At 58.9% G+C, this 15,910-nt stretch overlaps 1 protein-coding gene across 3 annotated transcripts in view; it reads left to right on the top strand.

Annotated features, from left to right (window-relative positions):
• Positions 1–15,910, top strand: part of SLC37A1 (solute carrier family 37 member 1) — a 61,103-nt gene that overhangs the window by 3,742 nt on the left and 41,451 nt on the right. The window contains exons 2-4 of one of the 3 annotated variants that reach the window (XM_016143457.2): positions 251–1,176; positions 2,281–2,372; positions 2,844–2,966. The gene's annotated coding sequence lies outside the window, so the exon portion shown is untranslated. Of the gene's footprint in view, positions 1–250; positions 1,177–2,280; positions 2,373–2,808; positions 2,967–12,213; positions 12,332–15,910 lie in introns of those variants that run through there. The other 2 variants (XM_036219061.1, XM_036219062.1) reach the window with 2 other exon arrangements.

Raw genomic sequence — 15,910 nt, 5'->3', positions numbered from 1 at the left:
GTTGCCACGATTGAGCATGTCTTTTTGTAATAAAACATCAAAAATACTTTAAATGTTAGAAATCTGGAATGGCAATCAAGAATATGCAAATGTTATCTTTTTGCATATGAATGTAAGAAATTTAACTTCCAAATTTGCTCTAACAATGGTAGTAACTAATGTTCGGGGAGTTTTGACTGAGCTGGTGTGCTTTAAAAGTTTTATATGAATTATGTGAGTAAATCCTCAGGGTCATTTCCCCATCACACAGCTAAGGAACGGAGCTACAGAGACATGAAGTCATCGCTGGCGACCATGCAAACCAGAGGGATTCGAACCAAGTCTCCTGAGTCAAGAGCCCTCACTGTGAATCACTACAGTCTCTTGCCATCCAGATCTCCGAGCTAAAGGAGTAACTCTGGTTTTCCGGGGGTGACCTTAAACCAGCGGTGAAGAAGTAGCTCCATCCTTAGATTGAAAAAACAAAAAACAAAACAGAAAGTGGCTTGAGCGAATCCAGTTCTAGATCACATCATTAGCAGCTGGGTGCCTAGCCACGGCTCGAGTGAATCCCCAAATTGACAATATGTCCCATGCAAATTAGTCAGCTCCCCACCTCCCAACCAGAATACTCTTTCAGTGAATCTGAGGTCATTTCACACTTCAGATTCAGCAATCGTCCAAATAAGGCAAGTTGGGGGGCCAACAACCAGGCCGCCTCCCAGCGTCTGGCAACAGCGATTGGGCAAGATCGAGGATCCTCCTTCCGGGGCGGGGCTGCCCCCCAGCTCAGGTCAGGCACAGAGCTTCACCTGCGCTTTTCTCCCTGAGACCTAGGGAGTCTCAGGCGGACTTCTTCAGGCCTAGGTGAGCCCTAACCCCTGGGTGACCCGGAAGTGCTTGGCGATCACAGAACCAGCGCTTTCAAATGCAGAAGGCCCTAAAGCTCGCTTCGCTCATCTTCCTCCTTTCTTAGGGGGACTGAGAGGCAAAGAGGGGAGGACGTCAGCAGCAGGAGTTTCCTCGCTGGAAGAACGGAGGAAATCCTCTTCTGCTTCTCGGAAATCTTGCCCGGTCCATCATCCACCTGTAAGCTCTTCCCATCGCCCCCAGCAGGAATTTCCCATCATCCCCCAGCAGGGCGCTCGCCGCCACGGGGCGCTTGGTGGAGCAGACAGGCGGGCAGCGCGGCCTCCGGTGAGTGGCAGGGAGGGGGTTCCCGCGGTTCCTCCAAGCTCCATTTCCCCGCTAGGAAATTATCCTCTTGCCTTTTAAAAATATAAATGAGAGCGACCCACCTACCACCGCTCACACGCTCGCGATAGAAACGAGCGAGAGAAGAACCTCGGCCCTGGCTGGCCAGGTCGCGTCTGCGCAGAGGCGCTGGTGAGGGCGCCTCCTGCTCCTATGATGGGATCGCCCCGGGGTGGGCCGAGCGAGGTGCCCTGGAAGCCCTCTCGGGGTCCCCTTCCTATCTTCCCCACCTTTATGACCCACCTCCAAGCTGGGGCTGAGGGCAGCCTGGCAGTTGCCATGGCAACTGGCTGAGTCCCTGCACCTGTCTGCGCTACCCAGGACCATGCAGAGAAAAGGCCTTAAGAACTCAGGGGAATCAGAAAAATGCAAACATGGTTATTTTGGGTTATTATTATTCATTATTATTATTTTCTTGCAACTGCTCAGATAAAAAGCAGGAACTTTAAACAAAATGAATTCAGGCCCATTTTATCTATGGAAATGTGAGGTTATTCAACTATTTGTATTCTTGCAAATTTTACTACTATATATGCACATGCATAGATATAGATGTATATATACATAGATATCAAAAAGACAGGGACTGCAACTTTTTTAAAATAGAGTTTTTAAGGTAAAGGGGATCAAGCGTATGATGACAGAAAGAGACTAAACTTGGGGTGATGAGCACACAGTGCAGTATACGGATGACGTATTATAATATTGTACACGTGACAGTTACATAATCTTATTACCAATGTCACCCTGATACATTTAAAAGATTTTTAAAATAGTTTTTATGGCATTTAATGGGGTAGGAGTCAGACACAGGGTCAGAATCCTAGTTCTGTTTACTTCTTTCTGAAGTCAATGTACCCATCTGTAAAATGGAGAGACTAGTTAACTGCCCTCTTGGGGCTGTTATGAGGTTTAAATAAGATGTTTATGATGAGCTTAGCCAGCACCTAGCACACAGGAAAGCTCTTAGAAATGATAGCTGTTATTATTATTAATTGTACTGTTGTCATTTATTTAGTAAACTAAGCACCTTTTCTCTATCAATAGGTCTTCGGGGGATTTTCAACAACAGTTTCGACTCATTTTCAGTCGTTATTTTTTCCTGAAGAGGCTCAAGCTGCCAAAGATGGTTCAGCCAGGTAATTCCTTGTGACGATGAGAAGTTAGTTTGTGATGAATAGACTAACTCTAATATATGTCAAGGGGGGAGGATACTGAAGTTTCTAGAACTATACAGACATGCAGATTCTTAACTGTAAGTATTTTAACTATTCGAGGTTATGTTTCTTATAAAAACAGCAATCTACAAGGAGGAAATAACCAGACAGACACATACACACCTGCCCGAGTTATTCAGTTGAATGGAAGGATATTGAGAATGCTGTCATCGGGAGAGAAAAACAAATTCTTTCCCGCCCAGGAAGTGGGATTCCTTAGCAATGCATCACAACCAGCAGGGCAGATGGGCTGGTGGAGTTGGCCTGGGTGGAGATGGGATGCCCCAGGAAATGGGGCGGAGTCGAATTTCATGTCGGGCAGCAGCAGCAGCTCGGGGCTAGAGGCCGGAGCTAGAGGCCGGGGCTCATCTGTGCTCCCCTCCCCCATCGCAGAGCACCGTGCCAGGCACATCGCCAGTGCTCAGTCAGCATGTGCTTAGCGGACTGAAAGTTAGACACCATTTTGCCGCAGAGCTGTACTTGATGCAACCCTTGGAGAAGAAAGGAAAAAGTAAGGTACATCAATTTTTTACTCTTTTATTCTTCTGGTTTATGAGGTGGTTTTTTATTCTTCTTAAATCAGATTCCATTTTCTAGGGTCTCTCTCAGGACCTACAGCTGAGTATGCTGTGTCCCTAGGTCGTATATTAGGGGGGCTATGAGGAAATGAGAAAAAAACCACAGGCCCATGTTGGGGCAAGTTCAGCATTAAGCCATGCTGCTAAAAAACGTTAGCCAGACCGATGCCTGCCAGCCGCATGTCAGTGCCTCATCCCGAAAGGGCCGTCACTCTCCCTGCCAGTGGATGTGTGAGGTCGGCTCTACTTTCGGCGTTACAGATGGCCTTGCCATGGCCCTAGTGGTGGCTGGAGGCGCCGTGGTACAAGGCGCTGCCCCTTCCGAGCGCGGATCAGGTTCCCCAAGGCAGGGGCGGGGAGGAGGCTGCGCTCTGCGGGACGTGCACCCCTTTCTCAGAATGAGGCTGGCCCTGCCCACCTTGCTGGAAGGTCGTGAGGATCAAATAAGATAACGAGGATGAAAATGCTCTGGAAATACTGGATGCTATAAAAATGATGGGGTGTATTTAATTCCGGGTTTTAAATCGTTGATTATGTTATATGTGATGCACACAGACTACACGCTCACATATGTCAGTGATACAGCAAAGGAATGCCGCGGAACACCTGCGAACGTACTCCCAAAAAGGAAGGGATGGATGAACGAGTGAATGAATGAATGAGTGAATGAATGAATAGAATCACTGTGAACACCTGCATGCACGCGTCTCTGTCCGCATCTCAAATCCAACCTACAGTTCAGTCATGTTGGTTGAAATTAGGAGCCGGGGTCGGGGGCGGGGGGGGGGGGGGCGGGGCGGAGCGTTGAGACTAGGCGCGTGGTACCCCGTTGCCTTCTGGGGGGCAGCCCGGCCCCGCCCAGGGTGAGCCGGCCCCGCTGCGCCATCGCCCGCTCTAAGTCGTCTTCCTTCTCTGCTGATCTGATGGGCAAAACGGCGTCTCTCGGCACCGTCGCTTCGTATTTCCTTGGTCGTTGGTGAGGGCGAGCCCTTCCCCCTGGAGGCTCGCTCTTCATCTGCTTTAACTGTCCCCGGTCATTGAGATGAGTGTCCCGCAGGACGCCCCCATGCGTCCGTCTGTGCGCGCCGTTCCGCTCTCTGCAATGTGAGTGCGCTGCGAACGACGCCTCAGCTGTAACTCCTTACGGGGTCGTGACTGCTCGTGACTGCTCAGGACACCTGTCCCCGCCGCCTCGAGCCCTTGGTGCCCGCGCCTGGCGGTGCTTCTCTGGCGCCCCCTGCAGGGAGGCGACTGCCGCTTCCAGGTCGGCCTCCCTCGGTGCCCCCGGGGCTTGGCCCTGCACCCCCCACCCCAGTCTAGCACAGAGCCTGGCACACGGCCGAAGCTCAGATGATTAAACTTCTAAATGCCCTCAGCAATCAGAAAACGATGGTGATGTGTAAAGAAGAAAGTAAAGGTGGCTGGTCATCTCACCTGGCGGAGACGCCGCCGCCGCCGGCCTTTCCGTGTGAACCTTCCCCGGCTTCTCACACGCACTTACCTTTGTACGTCGGTTCATTGATCACGTGCCATTATGTGGCGAATGCGTCGAAACTTCTTCAAAAGTGTTTTGAAACAGTGACTAGAATTTCCCCTTAAGGATACACCAGGATTATCTTGACTCAGCCAAGGTTCAAGAAAAGGGTGGAAAGGTTTCATACGAGTTTGAAGGAGGTGGGGGGCATTACCGAACAATACTGTGCTCCCTCGTGTTATTTAGAAAGCACTGTTTCAGGGGTCCTTCCTGGTGCCTCCTGCGCCGGTGCCCCAGCGCGACCCCGGAAGCCCCTCCTCCGCTCCGGGAGCTGGCCCGGCCTCGCGCAGCTCCCACCTGCCTCGTGTGCACGGTCTTCCCTCCCCAGGAGGATACGCTGCGGGGACGAAGCCTCCAGGCAGCGGCGGACCCAACGCAGCAGTCCGGAGAGCTGCGCGAGTCCCTCCCCGCGCCCTCTACGCAGACGAGAGCCAGGGGCGTCTGGAGCCAGGCAGGTGGCGTTAGGTGTCCTGGGACTGGCCTCTGGGCCTCTGAGCGCTGACAGCTGCTCTGAAAAGAACCAGGCTGGGATCCGCTTCGGGCCGCACAAGGGCCCAGGCCACCCCTTCCGGGCAGTGCTGGGGCCCATCTGCTTAGTGCCGTTTGCTTGCGGCATGGGGGACAGCGTCTCAGTGTAAGGACCCTAAAAGTTTCCTCACTGACCAAGAGTGGAAATGTAAGAGTATGCGCTTGTTCAGCGAGATCGATTTAGTAAAACTCATCTCGCTTCATCAGTCACGCCTTTGATCAGTTCCCCCGGTCTAGTCAAAAAATGACAAAATCCAACAAATGCATTTTTTTTTTCCTAAAAGAGATTTAAAATTAACACCAAAAAATTGATAACGTGTTAAGAATTTGGGGGCATTTTTAGGTTGTGTGGCTCGAGGCTCTCTGTAGTTTTGTGCCAGCTAGACCGTGGGCTCACTGAGAATGGTGGCTGTCCTGTTCGCGTCTGTGACAGGGACGGTGTCGTACAGATAGCCCCGGCTCCCCACGTGTGTCCTAGCATCGTTACTCACTCAGGCGACTTTAGAATGTGCCAGTCTGAGTACTAATGACTCCAGTAACTGGAGTATCACGGGAATCTGTGCCCGGACTCACCGCTCTCCGGCACACTGGAGACAGGTCGTTCAGCAGCGAAGTTTAGTGAGAATCTCCAGTGCGCTGGGCTTGTGTCCATGTGCCGAGGGTTCACTGATGGACGAAACAGGTAAAATATCTCTGCCCCCATGGAGCCCGCGTTCTGACACGTGACCTCCTTCGCCTCACGTCAGCCCCGGGAAGTTACAGGAGGAAACGCGCCCAGAATGCAGTGACGTTCCCAGGGCCCCCCAGCAGTAAGTGCGGAAGCATGATTTGAACCCGCATTTTCTGCACCTGCAGCCTTTCCTCCTGGGCCACCACACACTGCGGAGTCACGACTGTTATTCGGACAGGTGGTCCCGAGTGACAGGAAAGAGAGAATGTCACAGCCAGTAAGTGAGATCTGTTATTGAGGTACGCACGTCTGTTTTTAAAAAGGATTTCAGTTATAAGGACTAAAACTGAACGTTCGACCACAGAAGTTAAACAGCAAATGAACTAGAAAACAGCTCCTTGCAGGGGCGGAGGGCCGAGCCTTCCTGTGAGCACAGGGAGTGCTGAGGGGCTGAGGGCGTTAGGGGGGGCGGCCTCGTGCGCTGTGCCCCCTCGTGAGCAGGGTAGATCCAGCAGCCTGAGCAGAGCCTCACGTGCAGGGCGGACTCTTCCCGGAGCCGGGCGGGGGGGGGGGTGGGCAGGGGGGGGAGCTGGGGAGAGGCAGGCCCCCCTGGTGAGCAGGACTTCTGCTGCAGGGACAGAGAGCAGGAGCAGTTGCCGGCCTCAGGCCGGGCTTAGTGGTTAGCATAGTGTTTAAAAAGAAAGTGCTTTTTCTTCAGAAATCATCCAATATGGGCCCAAACGGAGCTTTACAGCACAGCCCCTCGGTTTAGGCCGTGTGCTTTACCAAACCACGCCCAGGCCGAGGAGCACGGAGCCTCGTTGAGGACCGGAGAGAATCCTCCCAACTTGCTCATGCCATGCACCTGCATGAGCTCAGCCCGGGGAGTGACCCCTCAGGTGTTGGGTCAGCTTCCTGTTTCCCTGTTCCTGCCCTCATACTGCCTGGAGGCTGAAAGCAAAGGGGAGTGACCGCGGGCAGGCTCAGGCAACCCGGGAGCCCGAGGGGTCCCGCCCAGCGGGGTGCGAGGCCCGTGCTGAGCGCGAGCCCCGTGCTGAGCGCGAGCCCCGTGCTGAGCGCGAGCCCCTCGGGCAGCCGCGCGCGCTTGGTGCATCTCCGTGACCACATGGACCCGGGAGGCAGAGAGCTCTTCCGGGAGCGTGGCCAAGGGTCCCGCGCAAGGCAGTCGGCTCGCCCTGTCCTGCCCGGGTGGTTTGCTGGGCACCGCCTTTGCAAACGGGCGGTTTTCTCTGTCATTTCAGGACACTTGCAAAGCTCCTCTCCCCAAAATGCGTCCCAAACTCAGGTATCACAGGGTCTAAAATCCTACCACTGACGAGCCATCGCCTAAGATAAGCCTAGCCTTCTCTTTTCTTAACATTAATTTTCATTCAAAAATACACACCTGTAGTTTTAAAATCAATCAGTGCTGAAAGGTGCCCCATCTGCCAGCCAGAGGCTCCTGCTTCTGCTCTCGGCCTTTCCCCTCTGGGTTTCTGAGGGCCGTGAGTGCACTGACTTTGGGGGCCAGTTTAGACCTGTTGTTTTGGAGATTTCGCCTAGTCCTCTGACGCCCCCTCCCACTTCCCGTGATCCAGCGGGACCAGCAGGTGTCAGCCCCGAGGATGACTGTGCAGGGCGTTCACGGCTGCTGCCGGGTCTCCCCATTCAGGAGGAGGACCCCTTGGGGGGAAGGCACTTTCACACACAAGCCGCGGGGACTTCTGCAGCCTGAGGGCCGGGACCCTGGACAGCTCCTCTCTGGGCTGGGCAGGACCCGCCTGGCCGGCGCCTCCATGTGGGATGAGGCCACAGCCTGCCCTTCGCACAGGGGCTCTCCTCCGCCTGGGATGCGGGCCGTGCTTCCTAGGGGGGCTCTCTTCACCCTGCTCGCTGTTATCACTGAACAGGGCTGCCCCGTGCTCACCGCTGGCTCCCCACACTGCCGCACGCGGCCTCTCCATCGGTGGAGACGAAACGCAGCTCCTTCGCGTGCGTAAGCCGGTCCTGATTTCACCATTCTGCATCTCTCAAGTAATGCGTAATGTTTTTATGCTTTTTAAGCTTGAGACGCTTTCGCCGGCTCCAAAGCCCAGCATCCTCAAAGCCCCCTGCAGGGAGAGGGCGGCTGGCTGGGCAGGGCCTGGCCTTGGTCTGGCCGGCCACAGCTGCGGGCTACCTGGGGACCGAGCTCCTGGACAGGGAGCCCCTTCTCAAAAATCTTATTTCTCTCGCAACCCCAGCTCCTAGCCCGAGGCTCATTTTGTACATAGGAGGTTCCCATTCTTAGAGCCTCTCTAGTGCGCATGACAGATCCTCTCAGTAGGTGTCAGAATCGCCTCTTAAGACCAGGAAAAGAAGTAAGTCCTCACTGCGGGTTGGGGGGATGGCAAGCGCCCCTCCTTCCGGCTGGCTCTGCTCGCCCGTTTGCCCAGCACCCCCGCGGGCCCACAGACACACTCGCCCGTCACACGGGTCGGCGCCGATAGAAATCCTTCCTCGCTGCCTCCCGGCCCTGCTGTCCGCTACCGAGTGTTCTCAGCGGTTTCCCTAAATCCTCGCAATTTTCCTCAAACACTTGGCTTTACCTTCCGCAACAACAAGAAAGCAGACAGGAACTCCCGACTCATGCCTTCCCGCCTGCAGGATGCGCTGTCTGCAGGCCGAGGCTCCCCCACCCTGCGGCCTCCTCCTCCTCGCGGTGTAGGCGTCCGTGGCGCGGCCTCCAAGGGGCCCCGTGTCCTCGAGCATCATCCCTGCGCGCGCCGGCTCCCGCGTGCCGCCTCCCGCCCTCTCCTCTGCCTCCCGGGAGAGGTGGCTGGCTCCACTCCCGGGGCGGGCACTGTATGAGACGAGCTCAGAGCATCTCGTCACACGAGAAAGTAAGGACACCGTCAGGGCTACCCGGGCCATGTCGGAAGGACAGGAGACGATTAGCAGACGTTCGCACTGGCCAAAGAAGTGCCGCAGGAGCTGTCGCCCCCTCTCACCCGCCTGCAGGCCGTTACCTGCACCGTCGCTGGTACCCGGCCAGCCTGCGGCGGGCTTGTGAGCCCGTGCTCTGCTCCCTCGGCGTGGACCGCGTCCCCCTCATCCTTTGCTCCAGGGCCGGCTCCCCGTGAGCGCCTGGGATGTCACCTCCTGTGACCGTCTGTGGCGGTAGCTTGAGTGACCCTCGCTCGCGCCCACGTGCCCCGTCGTGACACGTAACACAGCATTGTGATGGCGGATCCCTGTCTGCTGTCTTCAGCCTGAGGGGGGGCCTCGTCCGGCCCGCTCCCTCCGGACCCCTCCTCCGTCATGGGCCGGGCCAGTGGGGGGGCAGGAGAGGTGGGGCCTTTTCCTCCCCGCCCCTCCCCTCCCGCGTCCCGCCAAAGCCCCCTCCTCCTGTCCGCGGCCCCGCCAGCCTCAGCCCTTGGCGTCAGGCTTGGGCGCTGAGCCCTCCTGACGCCGCCGGCCCAAGGGCGCGTCTTCGGTCCTTCCCCACAGCCTGCTAACAGGTAACAGCCCTGCGCTGGGTTAACAGTGCCCCCCCGCCCCCCCAACTCGTCTCCTTCCCGGATCCTCAGAACAGAACCTTATCTGGATGGAAGAAGATGGTTGCAGACACCCCCGGTTAAGCCGAAGCCCTGCCGTAGTGGAGTGGGCCCCGAATCCAACGTGGCCGGTGTCCTCAGGGGGGACACCCCCCCACACAGGGAAGAAGATGTGAACGCAGACACACAGGAAGAAAGCCATGTGACGACAGAGGCCGATTAGCCAAGAGACACCAACGGGCGCCAGGGGCCGGGAACGGGGGGACCGGGCTGTTCCCCGGAGCCTTCGGAGGGAACCCGCCTCGCCAGCAGCTTGGTCTCGGACTTCTGGCCTCCTGAGCCCTGACACTAACTTCCCATCGTTCCAGGCCCCCCAGACGGGGGCGGGGCAGCCCTAGGAAACGGACGGGAGCCCCCCACACCCCCACGTCAGAGCCCCTGTGCGCCCGCCCTTGCTCCGTGCCGCTTCGAGGCAGGGCCCCCATGACTTCGAGGCCTGGATGAGAGTGGGCGTGCCTCTCACCGAAGTGAAACCCAAACCAACTCGGAGCGCGCGTGGGAGCTCGGGGCGGACGCGGCATCCCGCCCAGGGGCGCACTCCGCCGACGGGGCTGGGCACCCCCGCCCCGGCTGTCTCTGGTCTGGGCACCCCCCCCCCCGGCTGTGTCTGGACTCCTGCTGGCCGTGGTCGGGCGGCGGGAGCCGGGGGGCACACCGCCACTGGCCTGGCACACTTGGTTGTGACTTTCAAATACTGGGTATGAAACGTTCGGTTCTAACAAGAAATCTTAATGTTACGTGTTAGTGAGAGTTGTTAGAGTCTTTAACTGTCTCGGTTGTTGTAAAATTTGTGTGACAGGAAAAGCCAGCTTTGAGTTATGTGCTTGCACAAAGGAAACGTCTCGCTGGTGACATCCCATCTGCCCCTCTGTCCTGGGCTTATGCGCAGCCATTTCAGACGTAAAACCTGTTAGGTTCGTTGAAGCAATCGCAAGTTTTCACTTCAGAACGTGAACTGTTTATTTGGATGTTTTACACAAATATACTTTCTCCTCTAAATGTTTCTTATAACCATATAAAAGGTTACTATAAAAAAATTTTATAAAAAGTAAATATTTTAATCTTTACAAAATGAAGAAATTAGTATTTTAAGCGAATGTGATATGGACTGCCATTCCCGTATTGCCGTTCGCGTCAAGTCCCTGTACTGCGTCAGGGCACATTCGCCCGCGCAGTCGGCAAACGTGGACTGGCGCCCTCTGAGCTAGGGCGTGACCCCCAGAACCCCTCCAACCCCTGGTGGGGGGCGCGGAGCTAGGTTTGGAAACAACTGGTCTGAGCTCATGTGACGGTCCGGGCTGCAGAGGCGTCTGCAGTGCCGGGCAGCGCGGTGCGGACGGCCGCGGAGAGCTGCAGTGCCGGACCAGGGCCTCAGCGTCGGGGCGCACGGTGACCGGCCAGCGCTGGGGGGCCGGGCGGAGATGCCAGCGCATGGGGAGGCAGGCGTCTCGGACCCCACAGAGGCGTCCGGAAGCTCTGGGCAGCCCTCGCTGTGCAGCTGCTAAGGAACTGGGTCTCATTCCCACTGGCCGCGGGGCTCACAAGGGCTTTCTTCAGGGGTGATGGGGTGCGACCTCCTGTGGAAGGGCGGTCGGAGGCGGCCGGGAGTCGGCTGTGTGGCGGGCGGCCTGGAAGCGGGGAGCCCTGTGCAGACTCCGTGTGTGTGTCTGGGGAGAGCCGGCTGGGAGGCAGACTGGCCCAGCTTGGGGACCACCCGGGAGGGGGCGTTATTTGGGAAAGGGGGGAAGGAAGTGACAGAGAGAGAGGAAGGCCCCAAAGGAGACCACACCAAAGGGAGAGACAGGCCAGAGGCCTGGGGGGCTCCGTGGCGGGAGGAGGGGCCCCGCACGGGTCCTGTGCCGAGTGCGGTGCCTGGGGCACCGTGAGGCGGGCTAGTCTCCGTGCTGTGCGGAGAACATGTCCCAAAAGCCTAATGGCGAGTGTACCGGGTGCAACTCCGTGAATGAACGGGGTGTTCTGGAAACGGCCGCACCCCGTGGAGGGCAGGGAGGCGCCTTCCCCAGGCCGTCAGAGACAGGTGTGGGGCTCGGCGTGGTGCCCGCGAGGCCCAGGGCGCTGTCCGTTCGACCTCTGGGCATTTCCGGCCTGGCCTCGGATTGGTTTCAGCCTTAAGAATTGTTGTGAGTAGGAGCAGCCTTCTTGGATTTCATTTGCAAAATGTGTTTTTCTGCTTCACTTGACTCTTCCAGGAGGTGCTGTCCCGGGAGCCGGCACCTGGGCTGGGTGTGGCCGCAGTGCGCCTGCCCGGGGTGCTCTGCGGGCACTCAGGCCCTCTGCAGAGGCTGCCCACCCTCAAGCTTTGGCAAGAAGCGAGAGCGGGATTCGGAGGACGACAGCTCCTGGGGCGAAATGGGAGCCGTCAGGTGTAGGCGGCCGGGCCTGCGGGGCGCCTGCCACGCAGCCCTGTGCGCCGCGGGCCACCCTCACACAGGCGCGAGGGCGGGTGGTCCCACCTCGCCTGTGCGCGGGCCCCACCTGCACTTCATGCACGCCAGGTCCTGGTTCGGACCCTTGAGAAGAGACAGTAGGAATGAGGGGAGAGGGGGAGACGCGGGCCCCGCCTGGGGGAGGCGTCGCTTCGATGCTGTTGAGTGAGACCCACCTCGGTGACGAAGGGCCCCTGGAGAGCACGCCAGCGGGCCGGCAGGTGCAAGGACAGAGGACCGCCCCGCAGAACCCGGGGCGCGGGGTCCGGGCCCCCGACAGCCGGCGGGCCAGCCGCGCCGCTCCGCGCGGGGGCGCCCCGGGGCCGTGCGAGACCCTGGGCGCCCGGGGGCGGGAGGGAGGACGGGGAAGGGATGAGCGGGAAGGGAAGGGGAGGGGCCGGGCCCGGCGCCCCGCGGCCGCAGGAAAGTGAAAGGGCCGCGGGGCCTCCGCGCGCCGCCCCAGGAAGTCGCGAGCAGGAAGCGCCCCGCGGCCGCGCCGGGCGCGCGGAGCCGGCGTGGGCGGCGCAGGTGAGGCGCGCGGACGGGGCCGCCGCGGGGGGCGGCGCGGGGCGCCCGCTGCCCGCGGGGGAGGGTCCCGCGCCCCGCTCAGCGCCCGTCGGCCTTTGTGCTCGGCGGGGGCCGGGGCCGGGAGCGAGGTCTGGGGGTGGCGCGGGCCGGGAGCGAGGTCTGGGGGTGGCGGGGCCGGGGACGCGGCGGGCGGCGCGGGCAGGTGGAGGCCGGGGACGCGGGGTGGGGGGCCGGCCCCGCCCGCGCGCGCCGGGCAGGGCGCAGCCGAGCTGCACCGGCCGTGACAGCGGGCGCTGGGGACGCGGCCGGAGCAGACCCGCGCCTGTCCGCCGGGTGCCGCGGACGTGTGCATGGGGTGCTCACGGCTCGGCCGCCCCCTGGGGACTGGTCGCCCGGGAGGAGCCGGAGCAAAAAGCCACCCGGCGGCCCGGCGCCGCACGCGGGCCTCTGGGCTGTTGATTGCGCAGCAGGTGCCGCGAGCGGGTGATTCTCCGGCCGCCGCCACCTTCCCGATCCGCAGGGCTTCCAGCCCGCAGCGCCCTCCGGCCTCGGGGCTCCTTTTCCCTCCGGCTCCCGTCCCCCAACCCTCTCATCCCCTCGCCTCTGAGGCTGGCGACTGTGACGCCCCGACCAGCAGGATTTGCATTTGAACGGAGGACCTGGGGAGACCCGAGAGACCCTTGGCGGGGCCCAGGCGGAGTTTCCGAGGGGGGAACCCTAAGCCCGGTCCCGGAGGTCTGGCAGTGCTCACTGCTGGCGGTGCCTGCCCGCCCTTGACCGAGGCGGTTGGAGCGAGTAACTGGCTTAGGCCCCCCGGGCTCCTGCGTTAGTCTCCTCCTCGATCAAGCTTGAAGTCGGGGGCTCCGGCCAGGAGCACCCCACGCCCACGGGAACCGCCTTGGCAGGTTCTGGCTCATGCAGAGGCCCCGTTACACTAAGCTCTGCCGCCCCGTGTTGGGGTCCGGGGTGGTGTGGACAGAGGTTCCTTTCGCGCGTAAGCCGTGGGAAGAGAGAGCGACCGCGGTCCGTCATCCTTAACGTTTATTAGAATCTGTAACGCAGGAGCCGTAGAGAACATTTTGTTCTATTTTGTTTTGTTTCTAAAAAGGAAGTGATTTCCTCCCTCTCAGAAGGCGTTTATGGGGGACACGCGATTCCCACCCACCTCCTCTAAAGATCAACTTTACAACCCCCCCGCTGAGCAGGTTATGCGGGGCACACACAGGGTCGCTTCATGGGGCTTCGACCCTTGCCATGTGACTCTGGCCGCTCCGTGCTTTTGAGTCTCATTATTTTCATCTCCGAAGAGTACGAGGAAGTTTCTGGGCAGCACGGATCGCCCCGTGGTGCGTGAGAGGTGGGGCTCCAGAATGCAGATCTCCCCGGCCACCAAGAGCTGGCCAGGCCGGCTTCGGGAAGATGGCCGTGAAAGCCATCTCACGGAGACGCTCTAATGGGGTGTTTCCCAAGTTGTTCCGTTGACAGTAGAATGAAACTGGATATTCTCACATTTCTTCCCACTGGGGCGAGTTCCAGAGGCGCCTGTTAAGAGCCATTAAAAAAAAAATAGTATATCTTATGTGCTTGGGCTGTGCCCCAAACAGGATTTAAACCAAGTGATTTGCTCCACCTTGCTGCCCTCTGGGTGGGGTTGGTGGTGGGGGTGGGGAAGAGAGGTGGAGGGAGGAGGGGCAGAGGGAAACTGGACAGACCTGAACTGGCCGCAGCTCGGAGCTGCCTGGGGCCAGCTCCCTGCCCCATTGTTCTGCTGGGAAGTGAGCCAGCCTCTTCCTAGTGTTACGGGCTCAGACAAGGACATGCGAGGCCCCCGTGACCTCAGAGGGCTCCCCCAGCGCTCAGCGGGGTGCTGTTCAAAGCCCTGCCCAGACTTTGGGGGCAGAGGCCCCGTTACCCTGAGCTCCTAGCGTCCCGCACATGAGGGCCGTGTCTTTCAAGGTCCTGACCACGCTGGCTGTGAGCATTTCCGGGCACTGGCTCTTGCCTGTTTAAACCAGCCCTTTACTCCGAAGCCACTATCACGAGATTGTTTCTTGAAGGATATTTAGGCCTAACCAGAAGCCCACTCATTTTGAGCAGAATTTTAGTAATATTGTCTAAATCTAGAGATTTGAGCAAAAACAATTTGGAAAAACTGCGGACATGTGTTCAATAGGTCTCTTGGGCACTTGCTCTGTGCTAGGTTCCGAGCCAGGTATCGGGAACGGGGCCGTCCCCCGCAGTCCCCCGCAGCCCCCCGCAGCCCCCCGCAGTCCCGTCCTCTCCTGAGCTCACTGTGAGAATAAAGCTGTTCACTGCACGTCTGCTCCATGCCAGGCTGGGGCTCATCCCTGCTTTTTAGCTGTGGAAGGTGAGGGCGCCCAAGGCCAGCCATGGGGCCAGGTGACACTCCAGGTAGAATGAGTAGCTGAGACATAATGCGATAGGTAAGGCCCCTGGGAGTGGAGGTGGGTCCTGGCAGGAGCAGAGGGCCCTCTACTCCCTCCCTGAGGGGAGATGGAGGGGTGGGGGGTGGGGGGTGAAGGCAGGGCAAGGATTTTCATTCGTCTTTTCTGAAGTCGTGTAAAGGAAAATCATTGAAAAGGGTGCGTTTCGTTGTGCGCTCACTCTGCGGGGAGGGCAGGAGTGGACGTGGGGACCCGGCCTCGCTGGGCAGACTCGGGCCCGAGCCGTGCGGGCATGTCCTCCAGATCGGGACTGCTCGTTGTGACGTGTCTGTTATCCCAGGAAGTTGCTGGAAGGCATTAAATAAACGTCAGCTTATTTGAATCAAGGTTAATATTTACTCAAAAGTAGCTTTCTTTAAAAAACAATTATAGAACCTGTGAATCTTCAGTAAGTTTAAGACAGCAACCTGTGCTGCTGGGCGTACTAGGAATTGTGTGTTTAACGCATTGGTCCCAAAGATTCCTTGTTGCAAGCGTAGAAGAAAAACTGAAAAATAAGACAAGTCCCGAGGGTGGCCTTGGGACTGGGGACCAGGCCCACCTGGCGTGCCTGGCCCCTTTCAGCTCTGGAGCCTCCCTGCCCAGTCCTCCCTCCTCCGCTCTGCCTGTGGCCCTAACGTCAGAATGGGGTCACTTCCCGTGGCCTCTGAGGTGACCACAGGAGACAAGGAGCGAAGAGGCAGGTGAAGTTCGTTCCCATAGCGCTAGATGTGTTTCGATTCGGTCGCGAAGCCACAGAGAGTGAGCGGGGTGAGGACCCGCCATCTCGTCCAGGCCCACGTTCCTCTCGGTTCTCGTGGCCCTAACGTGGCCTGGTCCGTGGTGGGTGGACTAGACAGTCGGGCCCCCTGGCGGCTCTGGTAGCGACCACGGGCAGAGCCGCCTCGCGGGAACGCCATCATTCGTTCTGTGGGGCGCTGCGGTTTAGGGTGTCTGGGCCGGTCTGTGGGTGCCTTCCACAGGGAGCCAGCTCGGGGGGCATCGTGCGAAATGCATTTCCCGGATCTTGACAGAGCGCCCAGGGCAGACGCTCTCACGCCACCTGGTGGCCCTCGCAGTGGCTGCGCCCTGTCCCCGGCAGGCCGGCTTTGAGCTGGGCTGGGTGACAGCTCAG

The sequence above is a fragment of the Rousettus aegyptiacus genome, unplaced genomic scaffold, assembly GCF_014176215.1.
Source record: "Rousettus aegyptiacus isolate mRouAeg1 unplaced genomic scaffold, mRouAeg1.p scaffold_m13_p_4, whole genome shotgun sequence".
In the NCBI taxonomy this organism is placed as follows: domain Eukaryota; kingdom Metazoa; phylum Chordata; class Mammalia; order Chiroptera; family Pteropodidae; genus Rousettus; species Rousettus aegyptiacus.
The sequence above is the reverse complement of the archived record's forward strand: the minus strand, read 5'-3'. Positions and strand labels throughout refer to the sequence as shown.